Genomic DNA, 26,234 nt, shown 5'->3' on the forward strand with positions numbered 1-26,234 from the left:
CTTGATCTTACCATCACCCACAAACACACTACTTCCATGTTCATGAACCCTAAAATTCTCTTACTGAGTCTTGATCTATTGTCATTTTACCTTTCCCTCTGTGTTATAACCTCAAATCCTATCCTTCTTCCATATCATGACCTCTAATCCCTTGACCCCTCAGTCTTCTCCTAAGCCCATCACCCTTGCACTAGCCACAATCTTCTTCTTTCCCTTGAAGAACCAGTTCAACTCTACAATTTCTCTTGAATTCCTTACCCTCTTACCGTATAGGTTGTTTGTTTCCTACCAGACTTGAGAAAATTGCAAAACTATGCTGAATGGTTTTACTACCAATTTATATTATAAAAATAAATGGGTCCTTAAATGGGTCTTCATTATTGCTGTAAGGCAATTTTTGAAATTCTCTTTAACTTGCTATCCCACTTACCTGCTTCATCTGCCTTCATGGCCGTTGGAACAAATTGTTCTCATCCACCCATTCCACCAGATGAAGTCTTCACATGCTTGGGATAGACAACTCCTCAACTCACCAATGAGTCTGAGAACCCTTGGTTACCCTCAGCCTGGTTTGGCCCATCTGCCGAAACGATTTACTGGGGTGTGGCCACTGTGCATGCTGCAGCTTCTTGGAACCACAGGTGAGAGTTAGGTGGAACAGGTGGACAGCAAAGGTGGAAAGAGCCCTGAAAAGGGCTTGGCAGCCATCACACCAAAGGTACTGGTCTTCCCTGAACACACGCTCACATAGAGCTTGGTTAGACACCAAAGACGCCAAGGTCATCCACTCTATCCTGAGCCATCACCAATGACTTGACTCTGTCCTGCCACTGGACTATGATGACTCTGGAGGAGACAGTGAGGCTGATGACTTCATGCAACTCTGCCTTACTTAAATCCAATTTACGCATGAATCAAAAGACATCACTCACACCATTTCACTATTATGCCTCAAAGTACTGTGGCAACAGGAAAGTGATGAAGCAGCAGGTACAGATACACTGAGAGCTGTAGTCACGACCCTGCACACAGGCAGCCCAGGCCATAGGGTCGTTTCTGACTGGAAGCAGCAATGGGACTCAGCAGCCCCCTGGATGTCTGGGCAACCTTTTAAGGATTGCACTGCTCACCTCCTGGTGTGAGGAAGGAGTCTAGAAAAGGTGCCCTAAATATTGCCTGCTTACCTAACCCTGGCCTGATTACTGTGGCAGGCGGGGAATGCTACTATATGGTCAAAACACACACAAAAAATGTACGAGAACATCTGCAAAGATGATTCCACTCACCACCAGCACATGGATCGTGCACATACTAATAGACGACACAAAATCCAGTAGATCTGAAAGAAGAACTGCTCTTGTTGCAAGAGAACTCAACAGGTATTGCATCCAAATAGCAGCCCTGAGTGAAACAAGGTTGGCAAATGAAGGCCAGCTAACTGACATTGGAGCTGGATACACCTTTTTCTAGAGTGGGCACAGTGAAGGGGAGTGCTGTGAAGTTGGCGTGGGTTTTGCAATCAAAACTAATCTAATCAGCAAGCTGGTATGCAGCCAAAAGGAGTGAATGACAGGTTCATGATAATGTGATTGCCACTCTCAGGAAAACGCCACGCCACCATTATCAGGGCCTATGCTCCCACCATGACAAACCCTGATGAAGTCAAAGAAAAATTTTATAAAGACCTAGAGACCCTTATTGCCAATGTGCCAAAAGAGAACAAGCTTATAATTCTGGGTGACTTTAATGGTAGAGTAGGCTCAGACTACTAGACTTGGCAGGGAGTCCTAGGGAGGAATGGAGTTGGAAACCACAACAGCAATGGTCATTTACCGCATCGCATGACCTTCTCATCACCAGAGTGGATCTTCCATACCTTTTCATCCTTCCTTAAGCCTCCCATTGATCCCCCTCCCCTTTCCCCTCTTAACTGAGAATCTTGCCTCATATTTTACTGAAAAAAAAAAATTGTGGTCATTTGGTAAGAGCTCCCTCTCTTCCTCTCCTCATCTCACATCACCCAGGTGCCTTCTTTCACTATTTTTCCTACCTCTCTGTCATGTAATGAGGTGGCCCTTCTCCTTGCCAAGACAAACCCCTCCACATATATAAATGATCCCATCCCATCCCATCCCATCCCATCCCATCTCTGTCTCTGTCTCTGTGTCTCTCTGTCTCTCTCTCTCTCTCTGTCTCTCTGCAATCAGGGTAGGCTCACACAGCTATTAAGTGTCTAAAGCCGTATGTGAACTCTTTCTGACTTCAGGGCTGGTGCTCTGTCTACTGCACCTCCTAGCTGCCTATCCCATCTTTTCTAGCAGATTGCCCCTCTGTCATCTCAGCTTTCTTTTTTCATTTTTCTTCTGTGTACTGGCTGCTTCCCTGATGCCTGCAGACATGTTCATATCTCCCCCATCCTCACAAACTCTCTTTCAATCCCTTCATCCCTGGTAGCTCTCTTCCCATATCTCTCCTCCCTTTGGGGCTAAACACTTTGAGAAGGTCATCTGCAATAATACTTTTCTTCTAATTCTCTTACTGACTCTTATACAATTTGGCTTCTGACTCCATCATTCAACCAAAACTCCTTCCAAAGTTACTAATGATCTTTTAACTGCCAAATCTAATGAACTTTCCTAAATCCTCATTCTTTCACATTGTCAATTCTTCTTGGTGCTGTCTTCTGTATAACTTTTTGTGGCACTACTCTCTTCTGGTTCTCTTCCTACCTATATGCCTGTTGAATATCTCAAACTAAATGTCCAGTAGACATCTTACACTCATCATGTACAAAACTGAACTTTCCCTCTAAATTCTTCCCACTCCCAGACTTCTCTGTTTTGTACATAGTTATTTGTGTGTTATCCCCTCCATTAGATAGAAAACTGTGAACTCTTCGAGGATTTAAAAAAATGTGAAGATATTTAAGGACATTGCCCCTTTGGAGATTCCCCACATCCTGTCCAGTTCTCTAATAGCTACTTCTAGGTTTTCATTAAGCCAAAACCTCCGTATATATCACTCTCACTCTACGCCTTAATTAGAGGGTTTTTGTTCAATCATTTGTTCGGTTGTGTGTGACTTTTTATGACCCCAGTTGAGGTTTTCTTGGCAGAGATACTCTAATAGTTTGCTGTTTCCTTCTCCAGTTCATTTTACAGATGAAGAAACTGAGGCAAACAGGGCTAAGTGATATGCAGAGAGCAATTATTCAATAAATGTTGTTTGAACAAGGTTTTCTTCAACTGAATGTTCCATTTCAGCCATTGTCTACCTTAGAAAAGAAAAATCTCATTTATGCAGCATGAGTTATATTTATTTTGCTCCTTCTTTCCCCACACCAAGAAATGCATTGATATATTCCATCAAAATCATTCTACTTCGCTTGATCTAGACCAAATTTTTGGCATGTAATGAAAAGAAAAACCTTTCACTTTTCAGAGTGGCAATGACTCAAAGGCTTAAGTTTCCACCTAAGACCAAGTCAATTCAAAACAAACTAGATACATAAAATTGATTTCATCTTTAATTTTCCAATAGTAACTAAAACAAAATAAGGTTTAATATGAAACTCTGACAGCCATAGTATTTTTGTGGTTGTTGTTATTGTTTACTTTTCCTCTATTTGGTTTTAATGTTCCATATAGCAGTCATCCTTGAGTCGTCATTCTCACTTACCTGGCCTGATTATCACACACAACATCCATTCTGTATATCCCTTTCCCTGTACCCACATAGCCCCTACTCTAAATCAGCCCTTCATTATCTCTCACCTTGAGTACTGTAATAATCTGCTAACTAATGTCTCTGCTTCTTTTTGAAGCATTGCTTTTTGAAGAATTTGAAGAATTTTTGAAGGATTGCCTTCTGGGGAAGCTAGGTGGCTCAGTGGATAGAGCACTGAACCTGGAGTCAGAAAGACCTGAACTTTTTTATGCTATATGGGATAAAAAAAAATCCAATTTTTCCCCAAAGACAGGTCCATCCTTGTGTACTGCAAAGAGACATCAAAGATACAGCTATGAACTATGAGACTTTAACATTTTTGATAGTGTGAGAATGGGCAAAAAGCAGGAAGAGCTAAAGTTTAGCACTATTTGGTTTTCTTTTGGGGACCTAATCTTTGCAGATTCATGATCCTGAAGACTACAATTTAATGGACTTTTTTTTTATTGTGAAATCTATATTTCAGTAATTAAAAAGATCTATCACTTCATCAGTGTGGGTTTTCTCATGTAGGCTGCATTTCTCTGTGCCTTATATAAAACTGCTTCAGGAGCTGCTGTGGTCAAAAAATTTAATTGATTGGAGGTCAACGTCATGGTGATGAGTTTCTTCAAATGTTCTTGGAGGTTGATCCTTGCTTGGCAGGCCATTGCAGGGCCTGCTTGACCTCAAAGCCACTCAGGTTTGGTAAGAGCTACCTATGCTTGTGTTCTTCTGGCCTAGCCTTTGGAAATCACAAGTGCTGTGACAAGCAATTAGAGTAAGAATTGGAGGAGGAGGAATATTGGAGGAAGAAAAACATAACACCCTGAAAAATGTAAATTAGAAAATAAAACTGACGTCTAGCACCATTACAGAATTTGAATAGCAATATGGTAGAAACCTTCTGATTTACATGTAATTTTAATTGCCTAGCACTTTTAGTTCTCATAATCCTAGTCTCATACTAGTAGATAATTTCAGAGCTCTAAAAGAATCACTCTAAACACTTTACATTCATGGGAACATGCCAGATTCTTCTCCTTCCCTAGGGTCCTTTCTGGTAGCAAATTAAGGGTTTAGGGATGCATCACAATTTTTTTCAGGCTATTTGATTGTGATTTTATATACTATGTCAGACATTTGGCAATTTGAGAAGAGGGTCACTAGTGTGAAAACAGCAGCAGCAGTTTCAGATGAAATACATAATTAATGAATATAATGAAATAATATAATGAAATCAGTATATATCCAGATCAGACCTGTGGTGGCTACCGTTTTGCACACAAAATTTAAAATGCCTTAACGGAGTAATGGATCAACATAGGCTCATAAATTTAGAGCTAGATAGGACCCTAAAGACCAGCAAATACAATTCCATCATTTTACATATGAGGCACTGAGGTTAAAAGAAGGCAAATGACAGACCCAGGATGATACAAGTGGCTTGTAGCAGAGCTGAGATCTGAACCAGGCTTCTCTCGCTCCAAATCCAGTGCATTTCCACTCTAGGTCCTTTAAGCAATTATACAGGGATGGGCATTAAAGCAAGTTTCTTTTTTTCCAAATAAGAACATTTATAGCTACTCTTTGCAAGATTAATAACCACAAATTAAAAAAAAAAAACCAAACCAATTCTAACCTGGCTTCTAATTAGTCTTGAATCATACATGCTAAATGACCATTTTCAGAGAGGCACTAATTTCAAAATGATAAAACAACCTTGTCTAGGCTTAGGGAAAAGCTTTTTAGCTTCAGTATGATATTTTGCAAATGCATGGAAAATCTTTGCCCAGATATGGACTAGGTTACCAAAACACTCTTACTTCCAACTAGCAGTAAGCCTAGGGGCTAGGCAAGTATAGTGTGAACTTAACATGCCACATTGTGTGATGTAACTCCAGGTTTACAACCTTGGAGTTTTCCTTAACCCCTCACTCTCTTTCACCTCACATATCCAATTAATTGCCAAATATTTTCAATTCCATCTCTACAACATCTCTCTACCTTGGTCCCCTTTTCTCCACTCATACTATGGGATTATTATATTTGTCCCTTAGTTGGTCTCTTTGCCTTAACTTTCTCCCCTCTCCAATTCCATCCTATGTACAATTGTCAAAATGATATTCCTAAAGCACAGGTTTGCCAATGGCATTCTCCTACTTGGTATACACCAATAACTCTTTAATACCTCAGAATATTTTCAGTTTCTGTTAGATACATATAAAGTTCTAATCTTCTAGCATCAAACTTTTTTGGCATTTGAAGTTCTTCACAACTTGGCTTCAACTAAGTTGTAGCTTCATAAATGCTAGAGTCTAGCCAAACTGACTTTCTCTTTATTCTTCACACATGGCATTCCGTCTTGTTTCTGTGCCTTTGAAGAGGGTGTTCCCTAGGTCTGGAATGCACTTTCCCCACGTCTGTCTTTTAGAATGCCTAATTTCCTTCTGAGTTTAGCTCAAAGACCATTCTTTGCATTGGCCATTCCTGATCCTCTCAGTTTCTAGTGCTTTCACCTACCACTCTCAATTATCTTATATCTGGTTAGCATGTAGCATACACTTGGGAGCATTCATGATGGAAGGGTCCTTTAAATCACAAGAAGGAAATGCATATAGCCTCTGATCATATAGAAATGGAATAGAATCATTCCTGGTCATCAGCTCTCCAAACATGTCATCTTTTCTTAAAGACTCATTTTAAAGCAAATTTCTGTAATGTTTCCCTTACACATTGCTTCCGTGATTTAAAAACATTATTTGATTTAGCTCATTGTTTACATTTTTTGTTGTTTTTGAAACTGGAAATGTAGCTGGTTCATGTAGGTAAAAAAGATTAGTATTAAGTTTCTCTTCCAGGAAGATTAAAATTTTTGACCTTGTTATTTAGTCAGTGATATGCTGGTTCTCCTACTCTTCCGTTCCCTCTATTAATGCACTTTCTTTTGACCTGAAACAATGTCTAATAATAAATGCAATAAAAGGCGAATACATTTAATGGTTCAGGATTTTTGCTATTAAACCCAGTAATGTGATGGATTACTGCTCTTTGTTCTACAATAATTTAAAACTACTGCTTGTGTCAAACACAGGGTTTGTTCCTTGTGAAGGATTTTTCTTGTATCTTAGCTGACAAGAATTTTCACTTTCACTTCAGCCATCTCTTCAAACATAAAAATTATGTCAATCACTTGTGTTGGTCACCTGGGAATTGACCCATTTTCCAAGGTTTGAAGAAGTTATAAAATGCTACAATAATCACCCTTCCTTTCATGTATTACAATTCAATGCAACATTCATTTATTAAGCACTTCCATATATCAGGTACCATCCTAGGCCCTAGGGATATTAATACAAAAATGGAAAAGAGTTCCTGTACTCAAAAAATTTATGTTTATGCCATGATATGTGCATTCTCTCTAGCAGCTTACATATGATACCCATGATGACAGATAAAGCTCTACAAGATCTGCCTTTTAAATTTCTATTCTCTTTTAGAAAGAAATATTTATGCTAAGCTGTAGTGAAGGATATTGCATTTACTCATACCATTTATGTACCTATAGAATTGAAGGGTAGGCTTTTAAAACATTTTTGTAGCCTAATGATTTCAGACGTTTCATCAGAAGGATGTATGTATGACTGCTGGGCAGCTAGGTGGTGCAGTGGATAGAGCACAAGTGCAGGAGTCAGGAGGACCTGAGTTCAAATCTCACTTCAGACACTTGACATTCACTAGCTGTGTGACCTTGGGCAAGTCACTTTTAACCCCAATTGCCTCATCCTGGGTCATCTCCAGTCATCTTGATGAATATCTGGTCACTGGATTCACATAGCTCTGGAGGAGAAGTGAGGCTGGTGACCTGCCCAGCCCTCCCTTACTCAAAACAAAGTCAAGTGCAAGCCATGTCATTATTTCTCTGATGGCATGGTCTTCTTTGGCAATGAAGGACGAACACACACACACATATGTATGACTGGAAAGAAAGGTGATTTGGTCATGTGGTGAGAGTAAGGGACACCTCCACTTTGACTCTGTTGGAATCCATCGAATGACAGAAGAGGTAGAGGAGAGAATCCCAGTCATCAAGTGGACCTACGTGGAGGATTTCTGAGAACACACAGACACAGGATGAGAGGGCATGAATGGATTGTAGTGTTGTGTCCTATATGGAGGACTTACACTGATGAGATCATAGATGCATTAAACTGTAACCTAAGTCTCTATGTTAGTCTTATGTCTGGTGAGGCAGTTTTTAAAATAGCCCAAGTTTGTAACAATCCTGCCCTTGGAGGCAGAGTTTTAAAAAAGCTTGTGATTATACCTTAAGTTACAATGGGCTGGGGGTTGAGATCCTAGTCTTATATTAGGAAGGTGTCTTTCTTCTGTTGGACTCTCAGAACTGTCCCACACCTTATGCTGTGAACAATTGACACCAAGGAAATGCAAGATAGTGTCAACCAATGGTGTTTATGAGAAATAATGCTAGGTCAGTCAGCTGCTGTTTTTAATGGAATAAAAGGACACGATTAGGAACTGGATATCCATCACTCTCATCTGAAATCAGTGAGGGGTCTTGGGGACAGACCTACATAGTTTTTCAATGTGCTGTATCCACCTGAGTAACTGCCTGTGATATTTAAAAAATATATGCAATCTTATACTTCCCAATTATCTCTTTAACTTTTACCTTTTGTCATCTCCTGAAGAGTTTTTGTTCTGTGAAAGAAAATTACTACTACTAGCTACTGCTAATATTCCATGTGTTTTCCTTCTCTTTGCCTTCCCTCTCTCCTTCTGTCTGTCTGTCCCTCCCTCTTTCTAGCTCCTCTTCTCCCCTAGAACACTAGGCCTGGAGTCAGAAAGGCCTGAGTTCAAATCTATACTCAAGACACTTATTAGCTGTATGGCCTGACTAAATCACTTCACTTCTGTTTGTCTCAGTTTCCTCAACTGCAAAATGGGAGTAGTAATAGAACCTACCTGGCAGGGTTGTTGTAAAAATCAAATGAGCTATTTGTAAAGCATTCAGCACAGTGCCTGGAACATAATAGGTTCTATATAAATGTTTATTCCCTCTCCCCTCCTCTTCTTTCCCTCCTCTCTCCCCCTTCCCTCTAAACCCCCCATCTAATAGGGAGGATGTCCTAATCTCATATTAGCTTCCCTTCTTCCCAAGCTGTGAAGAAATATGATTCCCAGGGCTTTTGCAGCCTTGACAAAGGGCTGTTAAATTATGGACTTGTAGCCCTGGAAGGAAGCTGAGAGTTCATCTACTCTAACTTTCTTCTTTTATAGTTGAACAAACAGAAACCCAGAAAGATTAATGACTTGCTCTGGTCCCAAAACTAAAGTATGGCAAATTGAGGTGAGAAACTAGCCTCCCTGACTTTCAGACTAGTGCTATCACAGGCTGCTTTTGCAAGGTGACTTTTTTGTTTTACAGATCCTTCTGTCTTTTAAAGTGCTAAATATTTTATTTCAGGAAAGAAGTTCTACCCATAGCACAAATCAAGAAATTTAGAAGTACAACTTGATGTTGAAAGGATTTTTATGATGTTAGAAAGCAGAATAGGTGGGAAAGAAAGAAGCTAAGGGCTCACAATTTTTCTACATATATACACTTTTATATTATATACAGACATTTAGGGACCCTAGAAGAAGACATAATCTAATGAAACTCTGGGAAAGGTCCTGAGGCCAGGTAGCTGATTGTGGTGGACCTTATAAAAAACTTCCAAGATACATCCTGCACTTTAAATGAGATACTTAAAAAGTAAGGAGAGTCCTTAGACTTCTAGAACCTTCTAGAGAATGGTTCTGTCTTTTTAATGACTTTAGGACTACTGCTGCTCAACCTTGACCTTGGGGATTCAAGAATCCTAACATAGGCCTCACTAAAGGAGTGAAAGGAAAACTAAAACAGAAATTTACAAAAACAGAACAAATCATCTGAAGAAGTGCCTGAATAATGGAGGATGAAAACCCCCTACCTTCAACCCCTGCATTGTAAGTACTGAGTCTTGAATGTAAACTGTCTGGACTGTGTGGTGGATGGTGCCACATCTATGCAGTTTACAGTGTGTCTCAGTGAAAAGGGTGACCATGAGTAGGAACAGCACTAGGAACATGAGGGATCCAGCCAAGAAAATGATATTTCCTTCACAGTTCACAGTTACTGATCCTCATCTCAGGTCAGGGAGAATTGCCTATACTATTGCCCTTTTAGAGTTCTCAGGCCCACCAGCCAGAACCACCCCATTCAGGGGCACTCTCTTGGGGCGGGGGGCTGATGGAGAAGAGCTAACATTTGTCATATTCATAAATTGTCATGTCAATTTGTCATAGGAATTTGTCATATTCATAAGTCAAGAAGGAAAAACTTCCTTCCTTGAAGATGTGGAATATAGTAATCACATCATAAATGTGTGTTGACTTTTTGACCTGACTTGACTGGGTAGATGCTTTGACTTCTTCCTTATTGCCAGAAAACAAGCTACTTCTCAACAACACCATCCCTTGGTCCTCCAAGCCTTCCCTTTCAAGGAGTTGCTCTATGGCCATTGGATGTTACACTGACAGTAGTATGTATGAAGGTGGGCAATCAGTTCTAGATTGCAGTAAGAAAAGATCTCTACTGAGTCTACCATTACCATGTTTGTGCCAGAGTCTACTCTGAGTCTGCCCATTCTCCTGCTTCCAGCATCTGCCCCCACTGCTCTCTTTGCTAGGGTCAAATGCTTCTTCCCTGGGACCTGATTGTTACCATAGATAACACTCTCCACTTCTCCACCTCTCCACTTCCCTGGGGCAGGGTAACTGCCACAACTTGGGTCTTAACTCTGTTCCCCCATGCCAAAGCTTGAGACCTATTGTGTTGCTCAGTGCTAGAGCCTGACTGCTCCTCTCTTCCCAAACCCCTTTATTGGTATTATTGAACACTACTGTGATGACATTGCTGGGGCCTGACTCCATTCCCCCACTCACTCACTCACTCCTTTATGGTCCTGACTGTTTCCCTTATGTCTTTGTCATGTCTTCCTAGCCACTTGAGTACAAATAGATATGAGGAGTTCTAGCCTCCTCTGATACTTGGCTGGCAGAACACACTGAACAGCTCAGAAGAAGAATGCCCTTGTTGTACATACTTGCTGAATGTCCTTCCCCTGCTCTGGCTAAGTAAATCTCCTGTACTAATGGTGAATTATGTTCATTGTTAATTATGAATATCCTGTTTTGTAATGATATCAGGTCTAAAGTACCAGGGAATTGGCCACAGCCAGGCCCAGAAACAATTGGTATTGTCAGTAAGGTACTCAGTGAAAAACTAGCCCAACTTTCATGGGGGAAGGGTGGTTGGGATCTTGCTTTCACCATGGGCAGATTCCTTAAACTCAATCCTGATTGAGACCCATGTGTAGACAGATGGTTGTGTATTAAATGATCTGAAAAAAGTACTTAGAAAATTATTTTAAAGGAGAAAAAGATTGCTTCTTGACTCAGTGAAGAAGGTTCTAAATAGTATTTCCTCAACACATGAACCTCAAACAAGACAAGATAAAGGAGAAAAGTCATATCAAAGTATGTGAGAAGTAAACATTCCTGAAAAACAATGTTCTTAACAAAAGAGCCTTTTAAAACATAATAAAATGTGGCAAGAGGCATTGAACTATTGTTCTAGATTAAGAAGACTATGGGCTCTTCACCAGATAATTTGTCCCAAATATTTTATTATTGCACGTTGTTGCTGATGATAATAATAGCTATCATTTACATGGCACATGCTATGTGCCAGGCACTGTGCTAAATGATTTACGGATATTATCTCATTTGAACTTCACAGCCCTGGGCAGTAAGTGCTATAATTATCTTCATATTATAGTTGAGGAAACTAAGGCAGACAGAATTAAATGACTTATCCAAAGTCACATGGCTAGTAAGTATCTGAGGCTGGATTTGAATTCAGGACTTCCTGACTCCAGGCCCAACTCTCTATCTATTGTGTTACCTAGCTGCACATTTTATTGAAATCAAATATTTAGCCAAAAAGTATCAGTAACATTTTCACTATTGTTCTCTTGAATAGATGATAAGTAATGGCAAAAATTCAGAAACCAAGACCCCTTAACATAAAATAAACCATCCCACAGAGTTATACCTCAAATTAGAATTGGTTGGGTTCTTAGAATCTTCTAATATTTTCCCCTCTATATTGACTACCTGTCATATTTATATTCTTGTAATGATGGCCCTTTTAAAAAAAAATTCCTTTCAGAATAAGAATTATAGACTTTAGGAAAGGATCTATCTTCCCTTGATCCCACTGCTGTCAGCATTCAACTTTTTAAAAATATGTATAATGAGATATATATCTTAAGATAATAACTTCCTTCACTATTTGTTGTCCTTTTTACCAACTTGTTCTTGAAAAATCTGGGATTTTTCACAGAGGCTCATAACCATGGAAGAAAATTCCCTTACCCCCCTTCCCCTCTATTTTGAGTCTGGGCTTCTGACAGACATTAACTGAACAGGGGAAATGGAGGCATTTAAATTGTTGATTTTTTCCCCTAAAATACTTAAGGGGTTTCCAGTTTAAATTCTTGCCCAAGAGAGTGAGTATGGATTCCTCCCACCCCCAAGAGTGATAAAAAACAGATTTTACAACTGTTTACTTCAAACATTTATATTTTCTTTAAACAGGATCATCTTATTTATTACCCAGAATTATTGCTAAAAACATTCCATCTTTTGACTGTTTTATAATTACAAAGCAATAAATAGTGCTTTCGTCCCATTATGTCACCTGTCTTCAATTATATGTCTTTGTGAGGACAGGGTCTTTCGGTGAACTTCATCCTTGTGACATTTACAAATTGGATTTTACACATCTCTAGCATCTCTTCCTGACTGAAAGATTTCACATCCTGCTGCTGAGGCACACAGGTCAACACCAAGAACATCCATTAACCTTCCATAGCTCTTCCTTTTCAATACCACCAAATTACCTGCTTACTTAGTTAATCCTTTGGCAACTCAGACATAAAAATGAAGTAATGCTTTTTGGTAGTGAAGGGATAATATCTGGTCCAACAGCTTTGTGAGGTATTATTAAACAACAACCCCAACCTAGAGTTACTCCATTCCTTAGCATAAATAATCCTTCTTCCTGTCATCCCTTTTAATTAATCATAAGTACAAGTTGGAAAGGACTCATTTTATTCTTCATTTTTCTCAGCTATAGGAAAAAATCCAACAATACCACAATAGGTCATCTTTTCAACTCCAGACGGTTATAATCAAGATTTTAAAAATATTCATCGAGTTGAGATAATTGATTTCTCAGAAGCCTGGAAAGTTGTAGAGGCTATGAGACCTCAAGTGGCCTCTTCTGCTATGTCCTCTTACCTAAACACCACCTGAGAAACTTGCAAAATCTGATCAGCTTGAAATATTGTCTCAACTTCTTTTGAGTTGGATTCAAGAGACTAGATGACTCAGGTTTAGTAAAACAAAACCAACGTGTCATTTGGGAGTTTTTGTTGTTTTCTGTTTATTTGTTTATTTAATTGACTATATAGTCAGATCTTAAAATGGAATAAAGCAGGGTGGCCATGTTCAAATTAGTAAAAATGGCAAAGTGCAGAATATTTTAAAGACTTGCAATTATGATTTTCAAATAAATCTTGGCAATCTGGTGTTTCCTTCCCAGTGGGATGGCCAGGTTTAATTATGTTATACTTTTGATACTGATTTTCTTGTTGATTTCTGCAAATTCTGCTTATTCTTCATAGGCTAGAAGAGTTCTTTAGAAGGCCTAAGAGAGCTCTGTGGAAATCAGGATTGAGTTTTTACAACAGTGCTATCACCTTCTTAGTCCTGTATATCAATGACGCCTCCTAATATAGCCTAAGATTGAATTCAGCTTTTTTGGCTACTGTGTGACGATGTTGACTTATTCTATATTGATTTGTAAACAGATATTTTTCAGGAGCCTCATATCTAGTCATATCTACCCATATACAACTTTTGACATTGATTTTTTTTAACTGGAACTGATCCAATAGACTCAGAACATTTCAGTGTCTCTCCCTTTTGCCTATAAGTAAAGTCCACATTCCTTTGCCTTCCAAAGCCTAGTACAACTTTAGTTTTTCAGCTTTATTTAATGCTGCTCCTTGCCTTCCAAAATTTTCTTTGCTCATTGGACCTAATGTCAGGAAGACCATCTCTGTTACCAAGGACAAGTCACTTAACCTCTCAGTGTTGCAGGTTCCTCATCTAGAAAACAAGGATATTGATATTTGTAACTGCCTGCCTCTGAGGTTGTTGTGAGAATCAAATATATATGTATATGGAACTTGTAAAGACACTCATATAGTACTTTAAGCATTAAAGTAGTATATAGGTATGATCTATTATTTTTTCTCCTCAATTGCTTTTTTGCCCATTTTCTTTTGAATGGAAAATATCATAAAACTACCGCAGTGAAATCCATAGTAATATCAAAGAAATCAGTTTTACATAACTTTGAGCACTAGAAAAATCCACATTGTCTTTATGATTGTGTCATATTGGAAAACCAACCCATCAAATGATGTCATCAATATTCATGTGTCTTAGATAAGCATTATAGATAGAAAATAAGTGGGACCTGAAACTGAGTAGGAAATTCAAATAGATTGTATTTGAGATATTGTACAGCACTTTCAGTGATCACAACCTGCTTGCTGCAACAAACATCCATATAAATACCAATCTCCTTACTCATGCTGCAAACTGAGATTTCCCTTCACAAGTCTGTGGACTTCCACAAATGGACATATCTTCTAAATGTATAATGCTACTCACATAAGGGGAAATTATATTAATTAATCTATTATAATTCTTCAAAGATATGAAATGTGGAATCAGTGCATACAATGTATTTAGGTTTTAAATTTTTGCCAAGGTTCAGTTGAAGCTAGAGCCTTTTTAAAAAACTGAACCACCCATGGGATTCAGGAGAACTGGCTAAAAGAGAAAATGTAAACCGAGAACTTTTTTATATGGAATACTGCCAACAGTAGATTTTCTTGGGGCTTTGTGCAATGATGAAATGACTATTTAACATTTTTATAAATATCTTGGGAGAGTGACTTATATATTCAAATGTGACATCCAGGTTCGACGTTTCTCTTGTTTTGTGCTTCTAGAAGGATTGGCATTACTCTGGGTAGGCTAGCCATTGCTCTCCTGAGGGAAAGAGAAATTTTTTTTATAGTGGGAAATTTTGTTGTCTCTAAGTAGAAGAATAAAAAATACCTGTTAAAAAATAGTATTATTCCTAGAATATTGTAATACTAACTATCACTGTTCCACTAACTATACCTTCATTTACCTCTCTACTTTGTACCACCCTCTCCCAAGTAATTGTGTACTACTATTTTATTTTTTTTCTGTGCAAAGGTTTGAGAGTTCAGCTTTGCTCCAACTCAGGGAAGGGTTTCTTCATAGTAGAATATTGTGTGTCTGTGTTTGAATTGCTTCTTCTTTAATAGCTATAAGTGATTAAAAAAATTCTTGGCCAAGCAAAAAATGCAGAGTTCTGAATTAATTCTTCAAAGCAAGTTAAAATACTTCTGAATTATGAGGAATTAAATTGATAGGAATAAAGTGCATAAACTCCTATGAATGAGATATTGTGGGATGATGTGCTTTTACCTAGAGGAGCCCAGACCTTTTACTAAAATCCCAGTAAAGCACATATATGAGAAAATAAATGCAATCAGCTATAAACTACTCTACCCAGCCTACTCCTGCAGACTGCAAGAATCCTATAGAAACCCAGGAATGTAGATAAGTCAGGTAGATAAAATACATAAAATATATAAAATACCTCTGCAACAATGGGAGAAAAGTTCCAAGAAGAACCCAGGGGGTTAGGGGTGGGAACTGGATTCCCATGGAAGCAGGAGAAAAAGCTTTAGGAGCCAGATAACTTTCCTAGCTTTGGGAGTGTTTGAGACTCAAGGAGAACAAAATGTGTTTACTTTGAGACATGTTGACTTTAAGAACATCTAATTTGAGATGTCTAATAGGTAGTAGGACATGTGAATCTGAAGCTTTGGAGAGAAGTTAGGGCTGGATAATTAGGTCTTAGAATCATCAGCAGATATATATCATTGAATCCATGGGAGCTAATGAGATTATCAAGTGAAATAGTATGGAAGAGAAAGAAAAGAGAACCCAGGATAAAGTTCCTGGGGTCACGAATGGTTAGCAGGTATGACCTGGATGAAGATTCAGCAAAGGAGACTGAGAAGTTTGACAAGCAGAAGGAGAAGCAGGGTAGAGCAGTGTCAAGGAAACCTAGAGAGAAAAGGGTATCAGGAAGAAGAGGGTGATCAACCATGTCAAAGGCTGCAGAGAAGTTAAGAAGAATAAAGATTGAAAAATTATAGCTATCCCCAAAACCAAACACAGAAGAAATCTCAGGAAAAGCTGTTCTTTACGAGTCAAGCCCTCTAAAAACATAACAAAACAAGAGATACCTCAAATCTGTATGCCACATTTGAACATATAAGCCCCTCCTCCATGTCATTTATAAAAATGTTAAATAGGATGGGTCATTGAACCAAATCCCAAGACACTCTACTGCTTGCAGTACTCTATATAAAGCTATGGAAAGAGGTTCACAGTACTGTAAAGGAGGCAGCAACAACAACAAAAACATGCCAAAGGAAAAGAAGCACAAGAAAGCAAAGTGGCTGTCTGATGAGGTTTTACAAATAGCTAAGGAAAGAAGGAAAACAGAAGGTAAGGGGGAAAGGAAAAAATATATCCAAATGAATGTAGAATTCCAGAGAATAGCAAGGAGAGATAAGAAGGTTTTTTTAAATGAGCAATGCAAAGAAATACAAGAAAAGCAATAGAATGGGAAAGATAAGAGATCTCTTCCAAGAAAATTAGAGATATCAAGGGAATGTTTCATGAAAAAATGGGTATGATAAAAAACAAAAATGGTAGGGATTTAACAGAAGCAGAAGAGATTAAGAAGGGAGGATAAGAATACACAAAACAACTATGCAAGAAAGATCTTAACATTATTGATAGCCACGATAGTGTGGTTACTGATCTAGAGCCAGACAACTTGGAACATGAAGTCAAGTGCACGTAACAAAGCATTGCTACCAAAAAGGCTAGTGGAGGTGATAGTATTCCAGCTGAGCTACTTAAAATCCTAAAAGATGATGCTATTAAAGTGCTGCATTCAATATACCAGTGGATTTGGAAAACTTAGTAGTGACCACTGAATTGGAAAAGATCAGATTACAACCCAATCTTAAAGAAGGGCAATGCCAAGGAATATTCAAATTGCCAAACAATTGTACTCATTTAAACAAGACTATGCTTAAGATTCTGCAAGTTAGGCTTCAGCAATATGTGAACCACGAATTACTAGGAGAGTAGACTAGTTTTCAAAAAGCCAGAGGAACTAGAGACCAAATTGTCAACATTTGTTGGATTATGGAGAAAGCAAGGGAGTTCCAGAAAAGCATCTATTTTTGCTTTATTGACTACAATAAAACCTTTCACTGTGTAGATTACAACTTCATGTGGCAAGTCTTCAAAGAGATGAGAGTACCAGATCATCTTACTTGTCTCCTGAAGAACCTATATGCAGCTCAAGAAGCAACAGTTAGAACTGAACATGGAACAACTAATTGGTTTAAGATTGGAAAAGGAATAAAACAAGGATATATATTATCACCTTATTTATTTTACTTATATGCAGAGAACATCAAGCAAAATACCAGGCTGGATGAATCAAAGGCTGGAAGTAAGATTGCTGGGAGAATTATCAACAACTTCAGATATGCCACTTGGATGGAAGAAAATGAAGAATTAAGAAGTCTCTTGATGAAGGTGAAAGAGGAGAGTATAAAATCTGACTTGAAGCTTAACAGAAAACAACTAAGGTCTTGGCAACTGGTTCCATTACTTCCCAGCAAATAGGTGGAGAAGAAATGGAAGCAGTGTTGGATTTTATATTCTTGGCCTCAAAGATCACTGCAGATTATGACTGCAGCCATTAAATTAAAAGATACTTCATTTTTGGAAGCAAAGCTATGGCAGATCTGGATGGCATACTAAAAAGCAGAGTACTTTGTCAACAAAAGTCCATGTAGTCAAAACTATGGTTTTTCCAGGAGAAATGTATGACTGTGAGAATTGTACTATGAGGAAAACTGAGCACTACAGAATCAATGCTTTTGAATTGTGACGGTGAAGAAGACTTTTGAGAGTCCTTCAGACATGAAAGAGATCAAATCAGTCAATATTTACATAAATTAATTCAGACTATTCACTGGAAGGTTAAATGATGAAACTTAAATATTTTGGCCACATAATGAGAAGAGGGGATTCATTAGAAAAGACCCTGATGTTGGGAAAGATTAAAGGTAAAAGGAGAAGGGAATGGCAGAAGATGAAATTGGAGAGATAGTTTAATGAAAACAATGAATATGAACTTGGACAGACTTTGAGCGATAGTGTAGGGTAGAAGGACCTGGTGTGCTATGGTCTGTGGGGTCACAAAGAGTCAGACACAACTGAACAGCAATGGCAACAACTCATTCCATACCCTGAATCCATTCCCTTTCTGAAATGGATAGCATGTTTTACCATTGGTCCTCTGGAATCCGGAATGATCATTGTATTGAACAAAATTTCATATAGCTTTCAAAGCTACTTATTTTTACAATACTGTTGTATACATTATTCTCTTGATTCTACTCATTTCATTCTTCATTCTCAAAATTATTCACTTTTACAATACTGGTGTTATGGTATTAATTATTCTGTTTCTACTCATTTCCCTCTGCATCAGTTCATATAAATCTTTCCATGTCTTTTTGAAACCAACTCTTTCCTTATTTCTTATAGCACAAATGTATTCCATCACATGCATATACCACAACTTGTTTAGTTAGACTTCCATCATTGTATATCTGTCCTCTTAGTTTCCAGTACTTTGGCACCAGAAAAAAGAGTTGATATAAATTTTTTTTTCACATAAAGTATCTTTTTCTTTTTATTTGTTGTCTTTTGGGTGTAGGTCTAGCAGTGGTATAACTGGATCAAAGGGCACACAATGTTTGATAACTTTTTGTGTGTAATTCCAAATTGCTTTCCAGAATGGTTGCAATCATACACAGGTCCACCAGTAGTGCATCACTGTGTCTGTTTTCCCGTGGGAAGATATTTCAAATATTGGTTTAAGTCAAGTCAAGTCAAGAAGCATTTAAGTTCCTATTATGTGCCAGGCACTCTGGTAAGTACTAGGGATACAAAGAAAAGTAAAAACAGTCTTTCCTTTCAAGGAGCTTACATTCTAATGGGGAGGAAAATAGACATGGAACTATTTACATACAACATACAACAGGGTAAATTGAAAATAATCTCAGAGGGAAGGCTCTGGTATTGATGTAGATTGAGAAAGGATTGTTGAAGAATGGTATTGATGAATGAAAAAAATACTAAATAATCATGTAACAGACTATCTCTAGTAACATTAATAACATTAATAAGAGGCCATAAACCAAAATATTGAGAAAAAATTCCCAATGGGCATATATTAAAATTGTGGTTGATAAAAACCATCACCAAATCTCTCTCTCTCTCTGTCTCTCTGTCTCTGTCTCTGTCTCTCTGTCTCTGTCTCTGTCTATTGCCAGTTAGTGGAGTGAGTATAGGGGGAGACCTGGTTGTAGTTGAAGCTATAGAATCCATGGTATTTGATCTTCACTGTGTTCCCCTTGTGTCATCAGTATGGTGTATATAAGTGACTACATTGGTCTAGGGTTATGTCTTGTTTTGCTCTAGAGTTCATGTAATGTGCACTAGAACTGATAAAACAAGTGATGACAAAATCTATTGTCACATCTACCTAAAGACTCTCCCTCTGAATTGTACCAACTAAAATTACTTTCATTTTCATCTTTTTCTACCTGGGAAAAGGCAGTGGTATTTCTCAATTCTATCTCTTTGCTTATATTTTCATATATATTGGTCCTTTTTTTTTTTATTCTTTTGGGATATAAGCCTAATAATACCATTGCTGGTTCAAAAGGTATACACAATTTGAACCTGAGTGGCTTTACTTTGTATTTGTCTAACTATTAGATAATAATTATTGCAGAGGCAGTTAGGTGGTATTGTAGATAGAGTGCTGAGTCTGGAGTCAGGAAGATGAGCTCAAATGCAGCCTCAACTAATTATAAATTGTGTGACTCTGGGTAAGACACTTGCCCTCTGTAGGCCTTAGTTTCTTCAAATGTAAAATACAGATAATAACAAAACTTAGCTCACAGGGTTGTTGAAAGAATTAAATGAGATACTATTTGTAAAAAGTATTTAGCATGGTTCCTGGCACATAGTAGGCTCTAAATAAAAGCTTGTTCCTTTCTACTTCCTCTTCTCTATTTGGAGTATTATTTTTTATATGACTGTTGAGAGTCTTCCTTTGAGGCAGGCCTGTTCATATCCTATGACCATTTATCAATTGGAGAATGGTTCTTATTTGTATGAACTTGAATCAATTCTGTATCTTGAAAATGAGAACATTTTCAGAAAAAATTGCTGCAAAGATTTTTCCCCACTTAATTGTTTCTCTTCTAATCTTAGCTACATTGGTTTGATTTGTGTAAAAACTTTTTCATTTTATATAATCAGGATTGTCCATTTAGTCTTCTGTGATTCTCTCTGTCCCTTCTTTGGGCCAGGGTATCAGGCCTTCCCTAAAGGCCACCAAATAGCATACCTACAAGGTTTCTGGTTGTCTTCTTGTGAAGTCCTAGGCTGAATGGAGGAGCTTGTCAGTATTCCCTTTGGCCTTGTTAATCATTTCTTCATTTGGCATACTTTTTTCCCCTTTTGCTGAAAAGTTTCTTAGGAGAGTTTGGCTCAGCAGTAACCTTTCTCAATTCCATTTTGATCACTAAAAGGCCTTTTCATACTTATGATTTTGGACATTTTGTTAAAATAAACAAGTGTTGTATTTTGTCAAAAGTCTTTTCTTCATCTGTTGATATGTGATTTGTTTTATTTGCATGAATAATTATACTCATAGCTTTCTTGAAGTTCAACTATCCTGGCATTTCTGATCTAAACCCATCTTGGTCGTAGTGCATATTTTGGATGCGTAGCTACAGCTTCTTTCCTAAAATTTTATTTTAGAATCCTCCTTTAATTTTTAATTGTTATACTGGTCTCTATGGGTCTTTACATGTTTCATCCTGGTTTTGGTATCAGTATCATATTTATTACATTAAAAAAATGGTAGAGTTCTTCCTTTTCTGTTATTTAGAATAATTTATATAATATAGGAATCAATTGTTTTTTAGCTGTTTAGTAGAATTCATTTATAAATCTATAGTACCTGGGTCAGGTTTTTTGCTTTTTGTCCTGCCTTTAGTAGCAGTTCATTTAGGCTTGTTCAGTTTCTTTTCTGAGACTAGGTTTTTATTATCTCTTTTTTTTCTGACACCTTTTAGGAAATAGTCATTTGTCCTTTTCAGCACTCTTAATTCTAATTCTGATTCAGTATAACATTGATCTATATCTGAGCAATTTAAGCCTCCTGTTTCTACTATCTGGCCTAATTTTATAGCTTTCCCAATGTCATTTAACATTTGTAGCCCAGTCTAATTATCCTGGTTGGTACTATCATTTTTTTCATCATATAGAATCTCCATAAAGTCCTTGTGCTCTTTCAAACTTCAATAATTTATGGTGTAGGTATGGCAGAGCCTAGCTCTAAGTAGAATCTATAAACAAATTTATTAAAGCTTATGACAACTACATTACACAATTTTACATAATACAGTCATTTCAGATCTTGTGACAGATGAAACATGACTCTGGTGAAAGAGAAGATGAACTGTTTCTCTTGGATAGCAAAATTGAAGTCCATATCAGTTGCAAGAAGGAATTCAATTTGCTTTTAAATGCCATCTGCAGATTGTTTCCATCGGTACAACCTTAGTTATTAAAATGTCAAAGTTACATGTTTCAAACCTGTGTAAAGGCCTATGCTCCTTCACAAGCACATCCATTTTTATGTAGGTACTTTCTTCAAGGATCTATGATTCCATTAGTGCAGATATTCCATCAATCCAGATTAAAATTCTCTTAAACCTCAGAAGATGATTTTTGTGCGTAGTGACTGAAAAAAAAATTATCACATGGCATCCAGTCTTTGGTTGATGAGTCTCTCTGAATTTAGCTAGACTGTTCCTTAGAAGACAGACATTCGGTTTTATCCATGTGCCTGTACTTGAAGCCTGTGTAGCTTTGTTAGATCTTATGGCTGACATTTCACTGGCATCACCTTTGAGAAACCAGTGTCACCTTCGTATCATGATGAGGTATCAAAGGGAGACTTTAATGGAGGATACATTAGTTAAAATTATCATAAAGGATAGGCCTGGAGGGAAAAGGTCATAAAAGGGCAAAATGTAGCTCAAAGGGTTTTTGAAAGGAGACAAGGGATATAAATGCGGAGAAATTATTGCTACTGAGCATCCAGCCCCACTCTCTTAGTGACAGTCAAAGGTTTTCAGCATGTTACTATCTCATGCTTTTTTCTTTTTATTACTAGCGGGCAGATTCACCTTTTTTTCCCCATCTATTGCTTCCCAAAGTCACTACTCATCTTGCCTGGTTCCTAAAACCTGGACCTGAAGTGATTTATCTTTGTAACATGTTTTATATATACCCGCTTCTCTGTTTGAACATTGCTATCGCCCTGGTATGAGCCTTGCTTGGACTGTGGCCATAGCTTGCTGATTTGTCTCCCTGCCTCAAGTCTCTCCTCACACCAATCCATCCTCCATTCAGCTGTCAAACTGTTCTTTCTAAAATACAAGTCTGACCTTGTCACTCTCCTGTTCAATAAACTCCAGTGGCTCCCTATTACATTAGGGATCCCATGTAAAATCTTCTGTTTGCCTTTTAAAACCCTTCATAACCTGGCTTCTTCCTATCTTTACAATCGTCTCACAATTTACTCCTCTCCATGCACTCTACAGAGTAATGACACCAGACTCCTTGCTATTCCTCACACAAGACACTGCGTTTTGCAATTCTATGCATTTTCACTGCTTGTCTCCCCATTCCTGGAATTATCACTTTTTTCATCTCTGCCTTTTAGATTCCCTGGCTTCCTTTGGGTCCCCACTAAAATCCCACCTTTTTCAATTCCGCCTTTTCCAGCCCTCCTCAATCTTACTGCCTTCTCTCTGCTCATTATCTTCAACATATCCTGTATATATATATCTTGTTTATACATAGTTGTTTTCATGTTTTCTCCCCCGTTAGATCATCAGCTCCTCAAGAGCAGGGACCATGTTTCACCTTTCCTGATATCCCCAGGAATTATGCTATCTGGCACATAACAGACACTTAATACATGCTTGTTGGTCACTTGACTCCTGCAGCTGGCCATATTCTAGGACTAATTTTAACTGTATAAGGAATTTAGAAGTGCAGAGTATCCATCCACAGAGGCTTTTCACTTTTTAGTTTTTATCTTTCTTTCATGGGCAAAACTATGCCCCTTTTTCTTTGCTTGTTTCTGTCCTTTTTAAGTTTATAGCTTGAAAGTCTAGGGATTGCATTGGTGATCCTGCTCCCACTGAGTCTCTGAGATAGATGACAAGACAGATACCAGCTCTAATAGGATCTTCACTTGGATGCCAACCTGCTGCATTATTTAGGTTTCTAGCATGTATATAGAGCAGGGCTTTCAACTGGGGTTCATTAACTTTTTTTTATTATGTTGAAAACTGTATTTCATCATTAATTAGTTTAGTTTGAAATCCTGTGCATTTAAAAAAAAATTCTGAGAAGGGATCCATAGACTTTACTAGACTGCCAAAGAATTCCATGACTCAAAAAATATTAAGAATTCCTGATATAATGGCATTCGTATATTTTTACTTAGCTTGTGGGCCCTTTCCTGTATTAGCATTTGCCAAATTTATTGCACAGTTGCTTTTTAACTGACAGTTTGTTTACCCTGAGCTTGTTTAAGGCTTTTATCCCAGACAACCTAGCAGGATTTATCCATGTCTTTCCTACACACATTGTCTTTCTCCTAGTTTTTTAGCTTAAGCATTATGCTATCTCTTTTTGCATTTTTAAGTTTGATGATTCCTCTTGTGGTGGTCCCTAATGCTTTAGGGGCCTTCTTAACAGTCACTACTGTTATTAGTTACTGGAGATAACTATAGTATTAGATATCCTTTTTTTTTCATGCCACACATCTACTGATTTCTGAGTGCATGCCAGGCAAAATGTAGAGATTAAAGTCAGTGGAGACATTCATAGATGACTTCTCTACAAATTTTGCCTTTACTAGTACCCTTAGCAACTAGCACATCACATCAGTGGATATTAAAATAGTTAAAGTATTTGAGTAGCCAACAGAAGGTATGTAAAGAGTATTGAATAATGAATAGTGTAACATTATCCTGGAAGGAGTAGAGGAAGTCATTGATGGAAAGCTATAGGAGTAAAGCCTTTGTTCTGTTTTGTTCAGTATTTTTATCAATGTCTTGGATAAAAGACTCAGCATGATGATCAAATTTGCATATGAGGGACTTCTAAATTGTTCCTATATGCCATTGTCTGTATATGTATATATATATACATATATATATACACATACATATATATATATACATATATACATATACATATATGTATGTATATATATATATAAAATATACCCACACACACACATACGCACATGCACATATATGTTTCCTTCTTTCGTACTCATAGAATGAGTGTACCTGGCTAAGTTATGTTTATGTTAAAGTGTTTATGTATGCTCCACAAACTTCAACTGGCCAATGCCCCCAAATAGCCATAATATTGTTGTTTTCATTTGATTCAGAGGTATGAATTATACATTGCTGAAATAGCTAATCCTCGTCAAGAGGGTGATAAGGAATAATCTTGGCACTTTTCCAATGTGAAAATGCCTTAACATACCATTCTTTTAAATGGGAGCAATAATAATGCATTCTGACATATTGGAATTTTCTCAAAAACAGACTGTTTGTTTTTAAAAGATCAAACACTAAGCAATCTGAAAATGAAAAAAATAATTTAGAGTTTTCTTGGGGTATATGTGGATGATTAATAATAACATACCACAACACTGTATAGCGCTTGCTTTGCTTCTCAGGAAATGAACAGATTATTTCCAAAGATATTCAAGACTAGAAAAATTGCATTGCAAGATACCTAAAAGAACTTGTAAATGTGGTTGTGGAGTGGCTCTCAATAAACTTTGAAGAATCCTGGAGAAAGCACTCCAGGGGGAGGAGCCAAGATGGCGGAGTAGAAAGACACACATATGCTAGCTCTGAACCCACAGCCCATAAAATATCTGTAAAGAAGAACTCCCAACAAATTCTGGAGCAGCAGAAGCCACAGAACAATGGAGCAGAGGAGATTTCTGTTCCAGAGAGACCTGAAAACCTGACGCCAAAGGTCCATCGTGCACCGGACCCGGAGCAGAGCCCAGCCCTGCCTTGGCCACGCGGCACCAAGAGGAGCAGATCCAAGCAGGCTTCAGGGAGAGAATCTCCAGTGGCCGCGCGGGTCCCTCTACCCACAGGTGACAAGGGTCAGTGAGAGGGTCTCTTTGGCTGGTCGAGAGGGGAGTGGGGTGTCCCTATAACTCAGGCCCCCTCGGGAGGCAGCAGTGGGGGCGGCAGCAGACAGGGGCTCCCCAAGCAGGCAGGAGCTCAGATCCATTATTGAAGGTCTTTGCATAAACCCCCTGAGGGAACTGAGTCCCATGTGGCAGCCCTGCCCCCACCTGAGCAGCTGAACTTAATCTCACACTGAATAGCAGCCCCGCCCCTGCTGAAGCCCTAAGGCTGGGAAGCAGCATTTGAATATCAGCCCCCAAGCGCTGGCTGGGTGGATCTGGAGGCAAGGTGGGTATGGACAGGACACTCAGAAGTCAAGTAACCTACTGGGAAAATGCCCAGATAAGGGAAAAAAAATAAGACCATAGAAGGCTACTTTCTTGGTGAACATATATCTCCTCCCTTCCTTTCTGATGAGGAAGAACAAGGCTTACCATCAGGGAAAGACATAGAAATCAAGGCTTCTGTATCCCAAACAGGCAAAATAAATATTCAGTGGGCTCAGGCCATGGAAGAGCTCAAAAAGGATTTTGAAAATCAAGTTAGAGAGGTGGAGGAAAAGCTGGGAAGAGAAATGAGAGAGATGCAAGAAAAGCATGAAAAGCAGGTCAACACCTTGCTAAAGGAGACCCAAAAACATGCTGAAGAAAAATAACACCTTGAAAAATAGGCTAACTCAATTGGCAAAAGAGGTTCAAAAAGCCAATGAGGAGAAGAACACTTTCAAAAGCAGAATTAGCCAAATGGAAAAGGAAGTTCAAAAGCTTACTGAAGAAAATAGTTCTTTCAAAATTAGAATGGCACAGATGGAGGCTA

General features: G+C 38.1%; 2 protein-coding genes across 20 annotated transcripts in view; one reads left to right on the top strand and one right to left on the bottom strand.

Moving 5' to 3' along the window:
- Window positions 1-26,234, bottom strand: part of STARD13 (StAR related lipid transfer domain containing 13) — a 750,665-nt gene that overhangs the window by 541,014 nt on the left and 183,417 nt on the right. The gene's annotated exons all lie outside the window — the stretch shown is intronic.
- LOC140508468 (uncharacterized) overlaps window positions 1-26,234 on the top strand; it is a 60,174-nt gene that overhangs the window by 18,586 nt on the left and 15,354 nt on the right. For 8 of the 12 annotated variants that reach the window (XM_072616438.1, XM_072616441.1, XM_072616442.1 and 5 more), the window contains one exon: window positions 1-24,381. This exon is cut by the window's left edge and continues 15,257 nt beyond it. The exons of the other annotated variants lie outside the window; for them this stretch is intronic. The gene's annotated coding sequence lies outside the window, so the exon portion shown is untranslated. Of the gene's footprint in view, window positions 24,382-26,234 lie in introns of those variants that run through there. 12 annotated transcript variants of the gene reach the window in all.

This window comes from Notamacropus eugenii, chromosome 5 (assembly GCF_028372415.1).
Source record: "Notamacropus eugenii isolate mMacEug1 chromosome 5, mMacEug1.pri_v2, whole genome shotgun sequence".
Classification (NCBI taxonomy): Eukaryota; Metazoa; Chordata; class Mammalia; order Diprotodontia; family Macropodidae; genus Notamacropus; species Notamacropus eugenii.